This window comes from Phocoena sinus, chromosome 1 (genome assembly GCF_008692025.1).
Source record: "Phocoena sinus isolate mPhoSin1 chromosome 1, mPhoSin1.pri, whole genome shotgun sequence".
Lineage (NCBI taxonomy): Eukaryota > Metazoa > Chordata > Mammalia > Artiodactyla > Phocoenidae > Phocoena > Phocoena sinus.
The window spans coordinates 33187161-33206692 of NC_045763.1; the positions used below are offsets into that span (position 1 = coordinate 33187161).

The 19532-nt window shown below is 43.9% G+C and overlaps 1 protein-coding gene and 1 long non-coding RNA gene across 5 annotated transcripts in view; one reads left to right on the forward strand and one right to left on the reverse strand.

Moving 5' to 3' along the window:
* Positions 1-716: 716 nt before the first annotated feature.
* LOC116755549 lies at positions 717-11946 on the reverse strand. The gene is made up of 3 exons (XR_004350393.1): positions 9930-11946; positions 7380-7453; positions 717-2075 (listed from the first exon to the last, which is right to left on the reverse strand). It is a non-coding gene; the product is annotated as an uncharacterized LOC116755549 (long non-coding RNA).
* A 79-nt stretch (positions 11947-12025) lies between these two features.
* The window catches only part of NFYC (nuclear transcription factor Y subunit gamma), a 63552-nt gene continuing 56045 nt past the window's right edge, over positions 12026-19532 (forward strand). Inside the window, exon 1 of one of the 4 annotated variants that reach the window (XM_032635147.1) lies at positions 12026-12251. The gene's annotated coding sequence lies outside the window, so the exon portion shown is untranslated. The remainder of the gene's footprint in view (positions 12252-19532) is intronic. The other 3 variants (XM_032635140.1, XM_032635109.1, XM_032635130.1) reach the window with 3 other exon arrangements.

Below are 19532 nucleotides of genomic sequence, written 5' to 3' on the forward strand. Positions count from 1 at the left end.
CTGGAGCTTTGGGCTCCAGTCACGTGGTCCCAGGGACGGCACCGTGCCTGCCAGACTCAAATTCACTTTGAAGAAAAGCTCCCCAGACCACAAACACAGTTGGGGCCGTGCTTTAGACTACTTGGCCCCTCCAGCTTCTAGACGTAGCAGATGGGGGCCAGCACAGAGCCAAGGGTTGCCGTCTCATATATTAGCTGGTGACCTTTAACTAGTGGCCTGGCACAACAATCCGAGACAGGGCAATTAGAGGCTCTCTTGAACCAAGGAACAGAAAGAAATTGTCAGGCGGCAGAGGGAGGTGAGGTGGGAGGTCAGGGACAAGCGCGCCTGAGCCAATGAAGCCACATGCCAGCGAGTGGAGATAAGAAGGAGCAGGCACCAGGAGTGAGCAGCAGCCTGGCAGGGGGGAGGGAGGGGGGAGGGAGGGAGGGAGGGAGGAGGAGGAGGAGGAGGAGGGAGGGAGGAGGAGGAGGAGGAGGAGGGAGGGAGGGAGGAGGAGGGAGGGAGGGAGGAGGAGGAGGGAGGGAGGGATGGAGGGAGGGAGGGAGGGAGGGAGGAGGGAGGAGGAGGAGGGAGGAGGAGGAGGGAGGGAGGAGGAGGAGGAGGAGGGAGGGAGGAGGAGGAGGAGGGAGGGAGGGAGGGAGGGAGGAGGGAGGGAGGGAGGGAGGGGGGAGGGCAGGAGGGAGGGAGGAGGAGGGTGGGAGAAGGTGGAGGAAGGAGGCGTGCAGTGCAGAGACGGGGAGGGTGTGAGCTGAGGGAGCATGGACAGAGCAGCGAGTCCTAGAGCTGCCTCGTTCCTGCTGGTGTTTCAATGTCAGTCCTTACATGGGAGTTGCAGGAGTTGGTTTCTGTTCCTTGCAGCCCCATGAGCCTGACTACTTGTTATCTTGGAAAGTCTTTGCCCCTCACTGGGCCTCGGTTGGACTAGACCGTCTCTAAGGTCCTCCCCAGATCAATGTTCTCTTTGAACACGACATAGGATGGTGTTTAGACTGTGGGCAGCTGAGTTCAGTATTAGTTACAGCATGCCCATGACGTCCTGGGTCCCCAGATAGCTTGGTGGCTGGTTAAAGAGCCTGGAGGTGATCCAGCACACACCAGCTTTGAACCTCAACCTCCCTCTTCCATTGCATCCTTTGTTGGATCACAGAGGAACTGAGGAACAAGGCCTGGTGTTTCTCCAGCATCTTTTGGCTGTTGGATGCCCTACCTGCCCCCTGAACACTTTCCTGGACCCATGTCAGCATTTCAGAGGATTCTAGTGCCAGGTCTGCTCCAAAGAAAGTGCCACTCCAGGAAGAATTTGAACAAAGAAAGTTTCCTTTTTTGGTGTTAAGGTTTCTTGCCTTCCAGCTGTTTGGCTCTCAGCCTGTGCCCTGCCTTCATCCCTCTAAGCTAACAACTATGTTGATAATAACACTCTTACTTTTGTATGGGGCTTTGTACTTTTCAGGACATTTTCATGCTTGCTGTCTTATTTGATACTCACAGAAACCCAGGGAGGATGGGCAAGAAGGAGGGGTAGATGGTAACACTTATCATTTTTCCCATCCCATCCATCCCCTTAAAATGATTTATTTTAAAAGAATTTAGAAAAATTATCCCTCTGCTCTTTTTCAAACAGATGGAAATGTTGAGATTGAGCTTGATTAAGTGATCTGCCCAAGATCACAGAGCAAGTTAATGGCTGACTGGATCTAGGTTTCCAATCATGGATCATACTTAAGTGGGACTGACTTAATACCATCGTGCAAGACGCTCCTGGCCATGGCAAGGGGTCACTGAGAGAAGTGGTGTTTTTGGCATGGCTGCCCCTTTGAGGACTCCAGGAGTTATCCACAGTCTTACCTCTCCAGGCCCTCAAGAGACTTGACTACCCCCAGTGGCCTGGGTAGCAACAGGAGCTCACAGAAGTGAGCCAGGTTAGACATAGGGATTCAGTAACGGTTCCTCTGGTATCAGCCAGGATAAATGTCATTAAAAGAGTCAGTTTTCTTGTTTTGATTGCAGAGCACTTGGGGGGCGGTAAGACAGGAAACGTTGAGAACCACAGGTCTATCCCTCCATCAGCTCCTCTGAAAAAGAGTATGCAGAGGTCATAGTCCCTGCCCCTCCTCCCTCCCTAAACTCTACTCTGCAGCAAGGGCACCCTATCCCGGCTTGTCCATTTTGGGCCCCCTTGCCAACTGTGCTCCTTGCTGTATTCCCACCCCATCATTCCACAGCCCATCCCTTTCAGTCACAACGTGGAGTCAAGTTATCTTGGGAGGCAGGCAGTTAAGTTCTCCATCACACAGTTCTAATAGTTAGGGAAAGATGAGGAAGCAAAAGGAGTAGGAAGCTTTCTCTGTGCTTTCTCCAGGGTCTCCCTTGCTCCTGTCCCAATGCCCTAGCAGAGAGCTTAATGTTCTGCTCTGTAGCATCACCCAGCTCAACACCTGCAAACAGCACACCTGGGAAATTAATCATGGCAGACAGCTAATGGCCAGGGCAGTGCCATGTCAGTCAGGGTGAAGACAAGAAAACAGAAAACGTGCTTGGAATTTCAAACAGAGGTAATTTATTTCAGAGAACTGGTTGGCTTGAGGAAGCAAAAGGGTAAGGTGAGGAAGACTAGAGATTAGTAGCTGCAGGAAGCTTCTACCACCCCTAGACCTGGAGGATCAAATGGAAGGGTGTTTACTAGATCCAGAAGTGCACTTGCTGTTGATGCTACTGGAATATTGCTTTTGAAATGGTGCTGCTGGCAGAACTGCCAGAGGTCACTGGAGCCTAGAGCTATCCCTCCAGTACCACTGACACTTTTGGAAACACTGAAGGTCTGAGCCCATAACCACCAGCTGCTGCCAGAGTCTCTAGCAGATGCAGAGAGAAAATGGCTTTGCCTCTCCTCCAGCCATCCCATCTCCAGCCAAAGAATTTCCCACCTGTACTTCCCATTGGCTGAATCTGACAGGAAGCCAGCTAGCAAGGGGAGTCTGGGAAGTGTACTTTTCAGGGCCTTTCAGGGCCTGGCACTCTTCAGTACAAAGCAGAGCATGGAAAGGCTAGATTAGAGCTCAGAGCAAACAGGCAAATGACCAGCACAAATGTTATTGAAACTTACAACTAATTTTGGCACCTCAAAGGCCATGTGTATTGAACATTAGTTGATTACCTCATTTTTCCATTTCCCCCTTTGCGACAGCCCCTGATTTCCTTTCTACGATCCATGTGTTTCCAGGAAGCTGACTCCATCAGGGAAGAGGAGGGGTGAGCTGGTCAATCTCACTGGCCAGAATGATTGGTTCAGGGTGGTGGTATGAACTCAGCCTGTCCAATCATAGTGAATCTCAGGAGGAAAGAGTAGCCCGAAGACTAGGAGACTAATGTTTAGGCACATATGGAATGCACATGCTGTAGCCACTGCTTAGGAAGCTCTGGCATACTTCATCAGGCTCATGTCCCTTAGGGTGCCTGCTATTGGTCACAAAGCAAGGCCAATTTACAAACATCATAGAAGAGAAAGAAAGTTCTAGGAATCAGCCACTCTTCTCATGGTCTCATCCCGGAACAGTGGCTTTAAAATATGTTTTATTGTACCCTCAATAAGAAATAAACTTTACAGTATACATGTAGTTGGATATATAACTGAAACAGAAGTTTCACAGTAGTTTTCACAGTATTTACCCTTGCTATGTGTAATTAGTTCAAATTTTCAATTCTATTCCATTTTTTAAAATAAAGCTGGTTGCAAACGTCTAAGTGATTTCATGGTCTACTAATAAGCTAGGACCTGCAATTTGAAAAACACTGTCCTAGACCATTCCATCATCAATTGCTGCAAATTTTAACTTTTGATTTTAAGCTTCTTAACCTTTATGAACTTTCCTGCTTCTGTATCCATATTCTCTGTCTTCTTTTGCTCTGAAGAAAAGTCTCAGGGTCCCAGCTCCTATCAGAGGTCAAACTCTACCCAATCTGTGCCAAGGACCCCAAAAACTTACTTCTGCAGATCTTTTCTCTCTTTTGCATTGTCAATTTCTGCCCGTCTACTGGAATACCTAGTTTACAAAATTGCTCTAGAGTTTTCCTTCTTAAAACTAAAACAAACCAACAAATAAAAAGCTCCCCTTGACCCCATTTCAATTCCTATGTCCTTAAGTTGAAGGAGAGTATATATGGTTGAATGGGACAGGAAACAGAAGGGTGGCCTAGAGATGAACTCAGTAGAAGGGGTGAGGACCTTGCCAAGAAGTCAAGAAGTGGGCATTCAAGGGAGAAGAAGGCATCATGATTTGTGTAAATGTATAGAAATCAGAAGTGAATTTCGACCCCAGAACTTTCTTCCTTAAACTCCTCTTTTGGCAATCCTCCTGCCTCCCAAATCTTTGCTGCTGGAGCCTAGACTCTGGAATCATGGAAGCTCAGGTTCAACTCCAGCCCTGAGGTTTCTGAACTGGCTAACTTTGGATAAATTACATCTCTTCTTTAAGTTTCCTCATCTGTAAAATCAGTCTAATAAAATCTATCTCGTTGAGTGGGCTAAGAATTAAATGAGATCAACATAGGTTAGCTCTTATTATTATCAAGGCTTTCTCCAATCATTATGCAAAAGCTTTCTCCCCCACTAATAATCATTACCCTTGTGACCACTCGTTGAGCAATCCCTCTGTGCCAGGCAATATGCTGGGGACCTTACAAACAGGGTTTCCAAGCCAAGAAGGATACCCTGGCACCTTCTCACTGCAGAGTTTTCTCCTTCTGATAACTTAACATTTTTAGAGTGTCTACCATGCACCAGGGAGTGGACTGGCTTACTTTCATTCATTCATTCTACAGATGTTAATTTAACACCTACTGTGGTGTCTGGAACTTACTAGATGATGGGGATACCAAGAAGAACATGGCCCTGAACCCTGAAGGGCTCACAATCTAGTCACACAGTAAGTGCTATGTAATGAGGGTATTTTATGAGGTGTTCTTTTCTTCTAGCTTCCTGGTCTAGGCAACCCCATCTTTGGCTCCAGACCCCATGGCTGACTGTTTATGACTCTGTTTTTCTGGCTTGACCTTGGAGCCCTTCCTTCAGGACATGCCTTTGGGTTTTTAGCTCCCCATGTGGCCATCAGGATTAAGAGAAAATTTTTGTGTTCCCTGTCTCTCCGTGCCTGGGATCCCCCTCCAGAGGAAAGATACTTAACAGATGTCCAAAAGACAGGTAAATTGCTGGTCTGGCTCTTACCCCAACACACTTTGAACACTTCTCTGTCTTAATTCACTCAGTCTCCTAATTGCTAAATCCAACTGACTTTTGGTCCCTTTGCAGAATCTTTTGCCCCTTTCTCTCTTTTTGGTATCCTATGTTGTTTACTGTTCTTTATGTCTTTTAACTCTACAGCTCAGAGGGGTCAAGTAATCTGTTCAATTTATAAGAAGTAGAGTTGAGACTTGAACCTAGGTCGGGCTGACTCCAAAGCAGACGCAATAGCCAATATTCCACGCTGTCTTCCCAAGCAGATCAACAGTGTGGTCTGTATTGTCCAATATGTAGTCATTAACTACATATAAGTTATTCAATTTTAAATTAAAATAAAATGAGGAAAAAAATTCAGTTGCTCAGTTGTATAAGCTGTCTTCAAGTGCTAAATAACCACATGTGGCTGGTGATTACTATATGTAACAGCACAGATATAAGACATCTCCATTATTGCAGAAAGTTCTGTTGGATAGTGCTGGTTTAGATGAAGTGTAGGAGAGCATTGGGTTAAATAGTGTTCTGTCCTCAGACCCCTTCCCTTTACCCTTTCCCCCCTTATTTATTCTCAGAGGTTAGTCTACCCAACTCTCTGCTCCCACTTTTCTAACCCTATGCGCTACCACACCTTCATTCACAGGCTTACAGTGGCTACAGCCATGTGTATACATGATCCTGTACCTCATAATGAAGTTGATTGGTTCAGGGGCAAACTTCTGGCTAAAGTTAATCCAAGGAACAGCTCTCTCTCCCAGGAATTTGAAATTGAGCCCCAAAATCTAGTCACCTGACTGATCTCTTTAATGTAGGCAACGTGGGATCTAGGGATGACCACATTTTCTTTGATTTGGATTGGGAAAACTGGTCTTTAGGGAGGTAAAGAAATGACAAAAACAGTTACACATATTGGAGAGAGTTGGATCTCAGAGCCCAAAGGATGTCTGGGCACTGTGTCCTTCTCTTTCTCTGAGCTCTGCCTTCCTCTGTGATGCCTTCATGCTCAGGCAGGCTCTGTCCATAAAGCAGAAATGATAGCCACCCACAGATCTTTATGGCTCAAGACCTACAGAAGAAAAGTCCTGTCTCTCCTATATTTCACATCTTTAGGAAGGCCTTGCTTAGCTTAGTTTAGGTCATGTGCCCATCTGTTCAGAAACTGTGATCTGTCTAAGCAAGGGTTCCTGGAAAACAAAGCCTGAAAAAGGGGTTAAGTGCTAAAGCTTTATATGGGATGCACAGTCCTAGGGCAGTGAGGATAAGGGGATAGGGGAAGCAGGAAAAGATGGCAAGCAATGCAAGGAAATGTTTGCTGCTATTTCTTTACGATGAGCTGTGAAGAGACACATCTAGTCTCTGGACAGGTCTACCCACTTGGCCATACAGAATGCCTATAGACGGGTTGTATAGAGAAATTATACCATGAAACAGTCCATCAGAGGAAGGAAGGGAGAGTGGATTGTTCCCCCATTAATCATAGTTGACCCCATGGGCAGTTAAATCTCCTGTACTTCTAGGTTGCTTCATTGACCCCTTCAGCAGCTGCTTAGGAAGCCAGATCTCATGCTCTGTGAGGTGGTGTGTCCTCAGGATCTGGAAATTGCAGGAGAAGCCAGAGAATACATATTTGCAACTAGTTGGCCTCAGGAAGTGGAACTGTGAGGCGTCACTCAGAGTTGGTCAGCCACGTCTGTGGTTGAGGTGGAACAAGCAGCTGATGGTCTGGGAGCCAAATGATGCAGAGAAACTCTGAGGAGGCACTGGGCCAAGATGTGGGGATCATTATGATTGGTCAGACTGGGTCATAGGCTTACCCCTATGGCTGATGGGGTGGAGAGGAGGTACTACGATCTCATCCTCCTTCCCCTCATGTCAGTTCAGATCCTCAGAAAACAGACACCTAGACAGGGTTAAATGCAAGAAATGTATCATGGAAAACACCCGTGAGGGAAAATGGGGGCAAGACCTAAAAGAGACTGGGAGAGGACCATCTGACAGTGAGACAGGTCTGACCCTAAGTGAAGAAGAAAGAAGGCGAGAGTTCTAGGTGGAAGCACCTTAGACTGCCGTGCAGCTCCAAGGAAAGGTTGTGAGGTCACTGAGGAGTCCTTGAGCCCAAGCTGTCCATCAGAAGAGTGTCACTTACCCCAGGAAGAAGTCTGTCCAGAATTCTCTGCTGTGCTCAGTCATCGGCCAGGAATAGCTTGTGGGAAGTGAGGCCTGGGGGTGAAGGGCAATGGATTTCAGAGCTCAGCAGCTGGGCTGCAAGTAGAGTGCCATTACCATTGGAAAGGGCAAGGGTGTTGAGCAGGCAAGACAACAAGTGTCCATCCTAGACCTTACAATGTTCCACTCGACATGCTCTGGAGAAGTCCAGAAGTCTTCATCTGGAGACTACCATCCTCCCATGTGGGAAACCTGGGGGTCATACTACACACCTTCATTTCTCTTGATCCCCACCCCTACAGCAGCTGATCAACAGTCCAGTCCTTCCAATCCTACGTTGGCAATATCACCACTGCATTTGTGTTTTCTTCCCTCCATTCTCACTGCTACATATGTGCTCAGGCTCTTGTTACATCTTGTCTGATATGTTGTGGAAGTCTCTAACTGGTCATTCTGCAACCCTATTCCATCCTGTTATCTCTGCCAGATAGTCTTTAAACACAGTTTTGACCATGTCACTCCCCTCTGTAAAAACTTCTATCACTGAGAATGTAAAACAGTACAGCTGCTGTGGAAAACAGTATAGTGGCTCCTCAAAAATTAAACATAGAATTACCATATGACCCAGCAATTTCACTTTGGGGTATGTATCCCAAGGAATTGAAAGCAGGAACTCAAACAGATATTTGTACGCCAATGTTCATAGCAGCATTATTCACAATAGTCAAAAGATGGAAACAACCCAAATGTCCATTGATGGATGAATATATAAGCAAAATGTGCTATATACGCACAAAGGAATACTATATTCAGTCATAAATACAAATGAAAGTTTGGTACGTGCTATGACATGGATGAACCTTGAACACATTATGCTAAGTGAAATATACCAGATATAAAAGGACCAATATTGTATAATTCCACTTATATGATATACTTAGAATAGTCAAATTCAAAGGGAGAAAGTAGAACAGTGGTTCCAAGGAGCTGGCGGAGGGGAGGATGGGGAGTTATTGTTTAATGGGCACAGCGTTTCAGTATCAGATGATGAAAATATTCTAGAGACAAATAGTGGTGATGGTTGCGCAACGATGTGAAAGTACTTAATGCCTATGAACTGTACTGTTAAAAGTGATTAAAATGGTAAAACAGGGCTTCCCTGGTGGTGCAGTGGTTGAGAGTCCGCCTGCCGATGCAGGGGACACGGGTTCGTGCCCCGGTCCGGGAAGATCCCACATGCCGCGGAGCGGCTGGGCCCGTGAGCCATGGCCACTGAGCCTGCGCATCCGGAGCCTGTGCTCCACAACGGGAGAGGCCACAACAGTGAGAGGCCCCCGTACCGCAAAAAAAAAAAAAAAAAAAAGGTAAAACAAAATAAAAACAAAAAAACTTTAAAACCCAAGAGCCTTAGTCTGACCACAATGTATTTTTCCAGATGATTTTTCTTCCTTATCCTCTTATTCTGTATTTCCTCCATCAATTCCCTGCTTCCTATATTTGCTCTAGTGGTCACCTACACATGGCATGCTCTTCCCCTAATTCTACTCATTTTTTAAATGTCACATCCTCACAAATCTTTCCTGAACTCTTCCCACTATTTCATACTAAATGGAAGAAATTTCTCCCTTTTTGAACTCCCACAGCATGTGAATTATATCTTTCTTTAGCACTTACCGCTCTTCTTTGAGATCAAACAAGGCACACAATGAGATAGAGGGGTGTAGCTTAAGGTAGTCCAGCTGGTTGTCTAGACAGGTCCCTCTACAGTTCCAAAACTTTAAGGAATTTACCATCATCCCAGAACTGGTCTTCAGCCTTGCAAACTCAGAAGCCTGATTTTAATAGTAAGCACAGAATGGAACCATCTCCCAGGGGGACTCTTGTATTCTCTAAGTTCACAAAAACTGATAGTTACATAAACCAGAATCCAATAGATTAATTTACAATGAAAAATGCAATTATCAAAAGAACTTGGATCCTCTAGGTGACAGATTGCTAAATTCTGTCCCTACAGGAAATACATTTGCTGGGTGAGCGTAGAATCACACCAGGAAAAACATTGATCTTAAGAAGCATTTCTTAGCTGAGGCAGCCTGAGATATTCTCACCCACTATAGGGATGACACAGACAAGGAAATGTTAATGCCCAGGTTGGCCTGAGACAGGGCTCAGAGGGACAATGCTAATGCTTGCCTCTGTGACTGGGTTGTTTTGAGTTGTCATGGCTGATTAAGCCCGTCGGTTCACAGAATCTCTCTCCAAATAGGACACAGAATGATTGGTTGACAAGATTGATTAGGCTTCTGTTTATTAAATTACAATCACATCTGCCTTGAGATTCCTTTCATATGAACTGGATCAGAGTCTGGTTTGTTTTTTGATCATGCTTGTAGCTAAGCTCTTGGCTTACCCCTACAGATAGCTAATTTCAGAACTGTATTTGCCAGTTTAGGCCAGCTAAGTTATGTTGCAGTAACAAACAACTAAAACAATCTCGGTGGCTTATAGCAAACGTTTATTTCTTACTCACATTACATGTCTTGTGCATCAGCTGTGGCTCTGCACATCTTCATTCTGGGACCAAAGCTAGAAAAGCAGCTCTATTTGGAACATGATCCTCTCAGGGCTGAGGAAAAATATGGTGGAATCATGAGATGGCCCATACATTTCTGCTCAAGCTATTTCTACTCACATTTCACTGACCAAAACAAAGCCTAGCTTGATGGCATTAGGGTGAGAAGTATAACCTCCTAGGGACAGGCCAGATGGGGAGGGTTTTAGAAAAGGAAGGGCAGAGAATATTGATAACCACAGTCTACAGCAAGGACTAATATTCAGCCTGTATGTACTAGTGTGACTGATACCAGTTATAATACCGACTACTAAAATACTGAAATACTTTGGTACTAGCTGCTAAATAGCTGCTGTTCCAACTCTCCTGACAACTCCCCTCCCCTGGGACCTACTATTTAAAAACTAGCAACTGAAGGGTTAACACCTAGTACAGAGGGATATCTCTTGGACCCTTCCTGGAATTCACATCTGGTAGATCAGTGCTTGAGCAGTACCAGTTGTTAAAATATGTTTACTACCACCATTAGCTAATTTCTTCTACTATGTAAATTTTTATTAGTTTAATTCTGAGGGCAACCTGATTTCCACGCTCCCAGAGGGAAACTGACTGCAGCCCCTATATACTGTCAATACTTAATTATAAGAATGATAACTAATAATACTAATTTGTGCTGCTTCCTGCACATTTTTCTTCTCTTTCACAAGCATAGTATATGCAATAATTGCTCAATAAACATTTGTAGAAAGACTTAGCTAGCTTTTTCCCATTAGCTAAGCTTATCTATCTCAACATACTATTTCTTGAGTCTGTTTTTAATTTTTTACGCCATTTCTCAGGTCTGAAAAATCATTATCACTAACTTCTTTATAACACTTTTGCAACTTACAAAGCACTCTCCCTTACACTGTTTCATTCAATCTCCCCAACACCCCCAGGAGGTAGGAATTAGATCATTTTACAGATGAAGAAATCGAGACTCAGTGAAGTCAGGTGTCTTATAACTAGTTAGGTTTTGTTCATTCATTCAACAAATATTCATTGAATGCCTGAAGTGAGATTTATTAAAGTTGGAGTTGAAAACAATTTTCCTGAGTTCAAGTCAAGGGTTTATTCCACTATTCTCAACTACTTTATCACCAGGGTCATAAACTCAAAGGAAGGAAATAATAATAGTGTATTGATTTTATTGTTGAGGACCCCTGCAACCCAAGTCTCAGAAAGGCTGTAAGGTCATTTGTAAAATTCAAGGTAACCACCAGCAGGAGCAGTCTCACTTCTCTTTGTGCCTGCAACCTAATGCAAACTGTCTCACTGTAGCTACTCAATACATATTTGATGCATTTATCTACAGGTTTGGGGGCTATTTAAACTGAGTTTCAACACTTACTAGCTGCGGAGCCTTGATCAACTTAACCTTTTTTGCGCTTCAGTTTTATCACCAGTGAAATAAAAATAATGCTGATGCCTTCGACCAAGTAGTTGTGGAGATTAAAGCAGTAAAGTATGAAAAAGATATAATGTTCATTGTAGTTTAGTTTCCAATTGTTTTTTTAAAAGTTTTAAAATGCATTCAAGTGAGAAAAGCAGTGTCCATGTCGACGTAAGGTAACAAGTGACCACTATTGGGAAGTGCTGCTCTTTATTTTGGAGTGTATCATTTTACAGTTTTGGTGTTATATCCCTTCTTTTACGGTACTGGTAGCTATCATTAAAGGCGCACTTAATTTGGCATTCCCACGTCGCCCTCCAGCCCCCAGCTCTGCTTCCTCCCAAATTAAAAAAAAAAAACTCACAAAAACTTTATTCCCCTAAAATTCAAAAGCTTACGCACCAAAGCAAAGACCCACAAACACAGAACGCTCCACGGAGGTCACTATTAAACGCCTCCGGATCCCCCAAAGGGGGCGGAGTCAGAAGGTTCTCGCCTCTCATTCCGCCTCACCAAGTCATCGCCCCTTCTCAAATCTCGCGAGACTTCAGGCAACTAAGCTTCTGCGCAATAAAGACACTGGGAGTCGAAGCGCCGAGGGGAAGGGGGAGGGGGAGGTGAGGGGGAGGGGGGAAACGGTGCAAACGGCGTGGCCGCCATCTTGTTTGTACCCCCGCTTCGCGCGCGCTCCGTTCTCCCTGACGCACGCTTCCCCCTCCCCTACGCCGTGCCCAGGTCTCTGCACTGCCCGACTCCGCAGGAGCGCGGGGGCGGCTCCTGCTCTTCCTTGGACTTCTAAACAGAGGCGTGTGAGTGTGCGGGAGCGTCCGCGGGAGGAAGGGGGAGAGGTGAGCGGCGGCGGCGGGGGGAGGGGCGGCGCTTCCCGCCTTCGGCGGAGACCTCACTTCCCTCGCGCGGCTGCTGCTGTAGTTCGGTGCGGCCTGCCCAACGCCATGTTATGTTCTCGCCGTGCCCGCCGCCGTCGCCGCCGCTGCGGTCGTGGGGTCCGTACGCCTTGTCGGCCCGACCCGCGGGCTTTCTCCCATTGGCGGAAGGCGACGGCGGGGGGGCTCGCTCGTGATTGGTCGGTGGCGGGGAGGCCGAGGACCTGGCACGTTATTGGTCGCGCTGGCTCTGGCCTAGGGGGTGATGAAGGAATCGGAGGCTGTAGGGATGCTCGCGTCTGGGGCTCTCTGGCTGCGGGGTGATGACCCCCTACGGCGCAGGCGTGGGGTGGAGGTTGGGGGCGAGCCTAGAGGCCTTAAAGGGGAAGAGTGGGAGATGGTCTGGCCAGTACTTCGTGGGTAGCCTGTGCATGGCCGGGAGTGGGAGGCACTCCAAATTCCAGAGGTACCCTCCATGGAACGTGCATGGCCCGGGATAGGGGCGTGCAAGCGCCAAGGGTGCCAGGTTTGGAAATACTGAAACCCGAGTTTCAGGTTGAGAGGATCTTCGAGATCCAGGGGTGCTAGACTTGGAGTGTAACACAGGGAATGACCCTGATGTCCACGGGTGCCAGGTCTGAGGGCATGGTATAGGAGGAGAGGGCATCAGGGCCCTAGAGACATACCCGACGAACAATAGGATCAGATCAGGAATTTTGCTAGGGAGTCCCAGTTCTGAAACACTGAGGTTTTGGTGGAGCCCTGGAGTACGTAGTTACCAGACCTGGGCAGTGGTGTGAGGAGCAAATAAACATACCCAGACTGAGAGAGGGTTTCTATGGGATAGGTGTGCATGGTCTTAATAACTGAATGCCGAGCCTAGGAGGCACAGCATTAAGTAGTGACAGATCTATAGGAATGAAAAAGCAGAAGCATTTTTGGAATTTTACGATTTGGGGATTATATTAAGAGAGTAGTTATAGATTATCGGGTCTCAGGACCATGCTGCTAGTTTTGAGATGTTCTACATGAAGTTTTACTGTTCTAGGAAAGATACAGTTTAGGGCTGAGTTTCCAAGTTTCCAAAGCTGCTCTTTTTAGCAAATATCAGATACTTGGCGATTATTTGTTTGAAAGGATATTGTTAGGTTCCTCTTCAGTGGAAGAGCGCTTGACAGAGATCCTGGGTCTTGGCTCATTTATTTCCTTTTATATATGACTAAAAAATATACCCACCTTCATACACACTTTTTTTTTTTTTTAATAAGCAGCTGGGAACAAAAATAAGCTCGTGCATAGCTTCTTGCATCTTGTCTTAAGTTGGAGGACTTGTCAACTCTCTGTGGTTCATATTTCAAACAGCTTTTGTTCTAATTGAGAGTTGTTAGAGTCAGCTTATTGGGAGTACCTTACTTTTCCATTGAATTGTGGTAACTTGGATTGTTCTACATTTGCTCCTCCCAAGGTTTGGGGATCATGGAAAAACATTTGTTTAACCTCTGTGTTTTCCTAATTTGTTTTTCCTTGTCTGTCTTAGGTGGTTCTTTCAGCTTTAGATAGATGTTACACTTCAGTTTTTATAGCATTTTCAAGAAACTCCTGTGATTTTCACATTTCTCAGTTTTATGTGAATGCAACTGAATTTTCAAGAGAAAAGGAGAAAGTGGTAGAGGAAGGGAATTGACATTTTGGAGCACATTTAACACATTTCCTGTTAGGTAGGCATTATCATCCCCATGTTGCAGATGAGAAAATTGAAGATCAGAGAGGTTAAGTAGCTTGTCCAGTGTCACTCAGTGGTTGAGCTGGGATTCAAATCCAAGTTGCCTGATGTCAAAGCTTGTAGTTTTATCTACTATGTCATACTATCAACATAAGCCTGACTTGTCAAACGCCCAGGTAGTTTTATATTTCACAGTGGATCATCTTTCTTTGACTTCTGGGTGTTAGGAGTGTATTGAGTGGGGAATTTGAGTAAGAATTTGTATTTATTTGAATAATTACAAAAAGAATTTTTGTACTGTTCAAACCACAGAATGGTAACCATATAGATTATAATTTTTTCAACTAGGTATTTAAATTGTATCCCTTGGTTTCTATTGTGAAGGGAGGGATTTACAAAGTAAACTGCTGGAGTTTTTCTGAACCCAGGTAGATAATGGGGAAAATATGTACAGAAAGCTTAAGAATCTGCATCCTTTAAAACCAGGCTTCAGAATGTTGCTGACATAGTCTTTCTATATATGGAAATGATTAATGCCAAGCAGTGAGGAACTACCAAGTGCATAGTGTAAAGAGCTCACTGGGGAGCTTTTTCAAACATCACCAGTTCTTTAGGATGTTTGTCCCCAAATACTGGGACCTATCTAAAAACCTAGTACCTTCTTCAAACTGTGGGGTGATCCTAGGATATGCTTATCCTCAATGATGTGTAAAATTAAAACTGGTTACAACAAAATATTTGCAATTCCAGTTTTGCATGGAAACTTTTAAATAATTCAGGTTTCAAGGGGAGACCAGTGAATTGGAAGTCTTAACTCCTTTGTGTCTTGATATGATTAGGTGAGGGTCTCCTCCCTCATGTTTGCAATTACATTGCAGTGTGGAAGATAGTCAAAAGTATGAGGGAAAACAGGGCTTGCTGTACATTTTGTACATTGGTTATCTCAGCTTCATTTGGCTTAGTCATTAAGTTAATCAAACATGAAGACTGTTATGGCATCCATAACTTAGTTTCTTTTTTAGCAAATCTGGTTGAGGTTATAAAAACAAGTGTATACATATAAATATCTTTTTTATTCAGCAAGCATTTCTTGGCGGTAGTTCTTCAGCACCAGTGACACTTTCATTCTACGTTAGCCCATGTACATTCTGCATTAACCCAGCGCCAATTGCTGGGCCTTGTTATTGATATAATTTGGAACTGACCACCCTAGAAATCTTGAACTCCCAGGAGGTCTGAGTAGATCTCAGTTTATACTAAAACCTTGTGAACATCAGCTTTGTCTTCTAAGCAGAAATCATACTAATGCTTTGTACTTTACAGACTGTGTCTATGTCATCTTATTTAATCCTTATAACAAATAATTGTTACTTCATTTGCTTACACATTTTCCATTTGGGCAAAACTGATTCATGGCACTAGAAAAGATTCAATGTTCCTTATCTCCACTTACAGAGAAGGCAGAGTGAAATGTGGGGCCATGGTAGGTGTCTTTTTGAGGCAGTTTTGAAATTCCCCTCTCTAACTTCTTAGTTCAGAGGTACTGAGCCACTAAAGATATATGAATAAAATTCAGGAATGTCATAGTTACTGCCTTTTATTGAGTGCTTACATTGAACCAGCAGGGGTATAAATATATATATTATCCTCACACAGTATGAGATAGGTACTATTACCACCCTCATTTTTACATATGAGGAAACTGAGGAGTTGAGTAATTTGCTCAAGGTTACATAGCCAGTCAGTGGCAGAGCCCAGATTCAAACATAAGTCTGTAACTCTTAATTCTTACACAATTTGTGAAGGCCTTACTCTTAAACAGTGTTTTCTCTTTTTTTAAAAAAATTATTTATTTATTTATTTGGCTGCATTGGGTCTTAGTTGCGGCACACAGGATATTCATTGGGGCATACAGGATCTTTCGTTGCGGTTGCGAGGGCTCTCTAGTTGTGGGCTCTAGAGGCTGTGGGCTTAGCTGCCCCGCAGCATGCGGGATCTTAGTTCCCTGACTAGGGATCAAACCTGCATCCCTAGAAGAAGAAGGTGGATTCTTAACCACTGGACCACAGGGAAGTCCCTTAAACAGTGTTCTCTTAACACCATAGAATATGATGAGAAAAAGAAAAACTCTTACATCTTAGCTCGGGAAGTGACCTTTGGTTCTTTCAGGCATACCCTTTGTACTGAGGCCCTGAAGAGTGTGATGACCTTGATACGGTCATTTCTGTGTAAGGGCACAGCCAAGTGTATGCCAGATTACTGGATTCCCAGGCTAGTGCTCATTCCACTGGACAGCATTTCCTCTCCTGTTGGAAGCATTGACTTGACGGCAGAGATGACTCTAAGGCACCTTTTGTATTTTGACAAGTTTGCCTCATTCACTGGAGGGAGAATAGCAGAGGACATTATTAAGGTCACAAATGACCTCCTTGAGGTTCATTCCAGCCTCAGGCATACAACCTAAGAAGAACATTCCTTAGCCAGCAAGTTGTTCTTTTCCATTCTATTCCTTGTGCTCACAGCAAACTGATTGTGAGTTATCTGATGTCTTACAGTCTCTCTTTTCATTTTGTTTATTCAGTTTTGCATGCATGCACTGTGACTAGTTAGGAGGGCTACAAGGTCATTTTAGTATTTTCCCACAGAGACTCAAAGCACCTAACATAATATTCGTAGATTAATTGTAGGAGGAAATGGATTTGAAATACTTTGGCCAAAAAGTGCCTTTGGGAGGGGCTAGTGTAGTTGCTGACCTTGGAGTCCGACCTGGGAAAGAATTCTGTCTCTGTAAGGTGTTTACCCTCCGTGGCAGGGGGGTGGGTGGGGGGGGGTGGGGGTGGGGTGGGGGGGTGTCAGATTCTTAACCTGTCTGAGCCTTAGTTTCTTCCTTTGTAAAGTAATGGTTAATAATACCTATCTTATAGAGTACTTACTGAAAAATGAATACAGTAGCATATGGTAGGTGCCTGTCACTGAATGGACCTTAATAAGTGAGAGAACACATCACTTTCTTTTGAGAATAGCATAAAATCTGCCTGACAGCCAATTAGAGCTTCCTTGATGAGGAGGCTTTGTAATTATCTGCTCTGTTATGTACAGTAAGATTTCTACATGGCGGGGGTGGGTGGGGAGGCACTTGACATGAAAGAAATAGTCTAATTTAGTTGTACTGTTGTGGTTTAGGAGCTGATTTCTAGTGGACCGCTGTGAGGTCAGTATTACTTATGAATCCGCAAAGTCGTAGGATCATTTGTTTCAGGGTTAGGTTGTTTCCTGATCCCCTCTGTTAATCCCCAGGTGCTGAATGGTAGTGATTCTGATGAGAAGAAAAAGTCTTCATATTTGCAATGATTATTCATTGAGCAATGATAATTGAAATCAGAACAACCGGTTTTATCATTTTGTCCGGGAAGGGACTTGCAGTATAGTCATTTGAAATTTTTTCTAGTTGTAGAAATAGTAAGTTGAAATAGGACTGTAAGTTTGATTTGTAGTCACCTGGATAACATTTTCTTTGAAGTAAGCAGAAAGACAACATTGTGGAATGGTTGAGGAAAAAAATCTCCCTGCCTGCAGAAATTTTTGCCGGGTTGCAAAATTTGCTGTATCCTTCCCACACCTCTCCATGTTTTAGCAGTGATGTACCTGATAGCAGTGAGGTAACCTTTACTCATTTTCAGCATGGGAGTTACACTTTCCGTTTTGTTTTAAGTTCTTACTTGTCTGCAGGTAGCATTTAAATCCATTATACTTTCTTTTATACAGTGAGAGCTTTCTGATGGATAAACTTAAGGTGCAGTTTTTAGAGAGAGGGACTAGTCTAACCTTTGCATTTGAATGTTTCCAGTAGAATAGGTTTAAATTAAAGGTTCAAATCTTCATGTTCAGGGTATATAAGGTGTCCTACTTAAATGAACACCCTCATTTAAAGTCAACAGTGTATTGTTATAAATCAGATTCAAGAATTATTCTTAAACGCATTCATGAATATGAGCTAAAATAGTGATCTTGAGCAGTGCTTCAGTAAATGCTTCAGTGACTCATAGGAAATGATATTGGAGCATAGAATATTTTATATCTTATCATTGGCTTAAATTTGTTAGTTACTGAAGGTTTTCAAAATCCCCTAATTACTGTTAACTCTGTCCTCAGGAGCTGCAAGTTTTCCATTATCTATATGAAGTGAGATTCTTTGCCCAGTGTTAAGAATACATATCTCCTCACCAGTGGCATGATCTGTCCATTTAAAAGAGAAAAAAGAAAGTACATGCAATCTGTACAGTTGAACATTTTTGTCATTTTTAACTGTCAAAAACTATTATTGTACCCTGAAGGTAAGTAGCTTAGACTTTGCTCATTATCAAATGACAAAGTTGGGGCCTTTTTAAGAAGCAAAGCATACTCGGTTGGCAGTTACTTGAGAAGCAGAGGATTGCTATTTATGGCGATATTTAATGTCATTTTCATTAAAAAGGGAAATGCCATAATGTGTGTAAAACTCCAACCATTTTTGAAGAATAAACTGACTATTCTGACCAGAATAGACTTGCCTGTGGTCTTCCTTTCATTCCACTAAAATTTGTAAGTGGCTTAGAGCAGCATTTCCCAAGCTGTTCCATTGAACATTAGTTCTTATACAATGCTAGTAAGTGTCCTCTGGGGATGAAAAAAGGATCCTTGACAAAGTAATGGGCAATGTGAAATGCATTTCTTTTCTGCAGAGGTAGTATTGAGAACATTTGTGCTCATATACCTTAACAACCCTTCAAGAGAAAGGATACATTATGCAGTGTTTCTCGGACTTATTTGGCCATGGAACCCTGTTTGTGAGAACACCTAATAAGCATTTCATGTTATGACCGGTGTGGAGTGGAGCCCAGTTGAGTAATTCTGGTGTAGAGAGTTTATGAATAAAAAAATGACTCCTTTTGGGGCTTCCCTGGTGGCGCAGTGGTTGAGAATCTGCCTGCCGATGCAGGGGACACGGGTTCGTGCCCTGGTCCGGGAAGATCCCACATGCCGCGGAGCGGTTAGGCCTGTGAGCCATGGCCGCTGAGCCTGCGCGTCTGGAGCCTGTGCTCCACAACGGGAGAGGCCAAAACAGCGAGAGGCCTGCGTACCGCAAAAAAAAAAAAAAAAAAAATGACTCCTTTTGTATAGGATTCATAGTTTGGCCAATAGTGGGAAGGGACTTTCCTGGGAACATATAAGATATGTTTCCAAACTAACATAGACTGTTAGGGATGAATGTGATTTCAAAGGCCATCTAGGCCCATTGCCAATAACAGTAATACTAGTAGCAGCCTCCATATTTTGGAGCATTTGCTGTTCATCAGCCACTGTGTTGTCCTTCTACATGCATCATTAACTACTGGTCTCTCCAGAGTAGTTTACCATCCATTGGTCTTCATTTATGCTTTGGAGAATATAATTTATTTTTAAAAAACAAATAATTCAGAATTTATAATCCACTTATGGTCTCATATATTAGTTTACTTTATTCGTTTATTTATTGAGCAGCC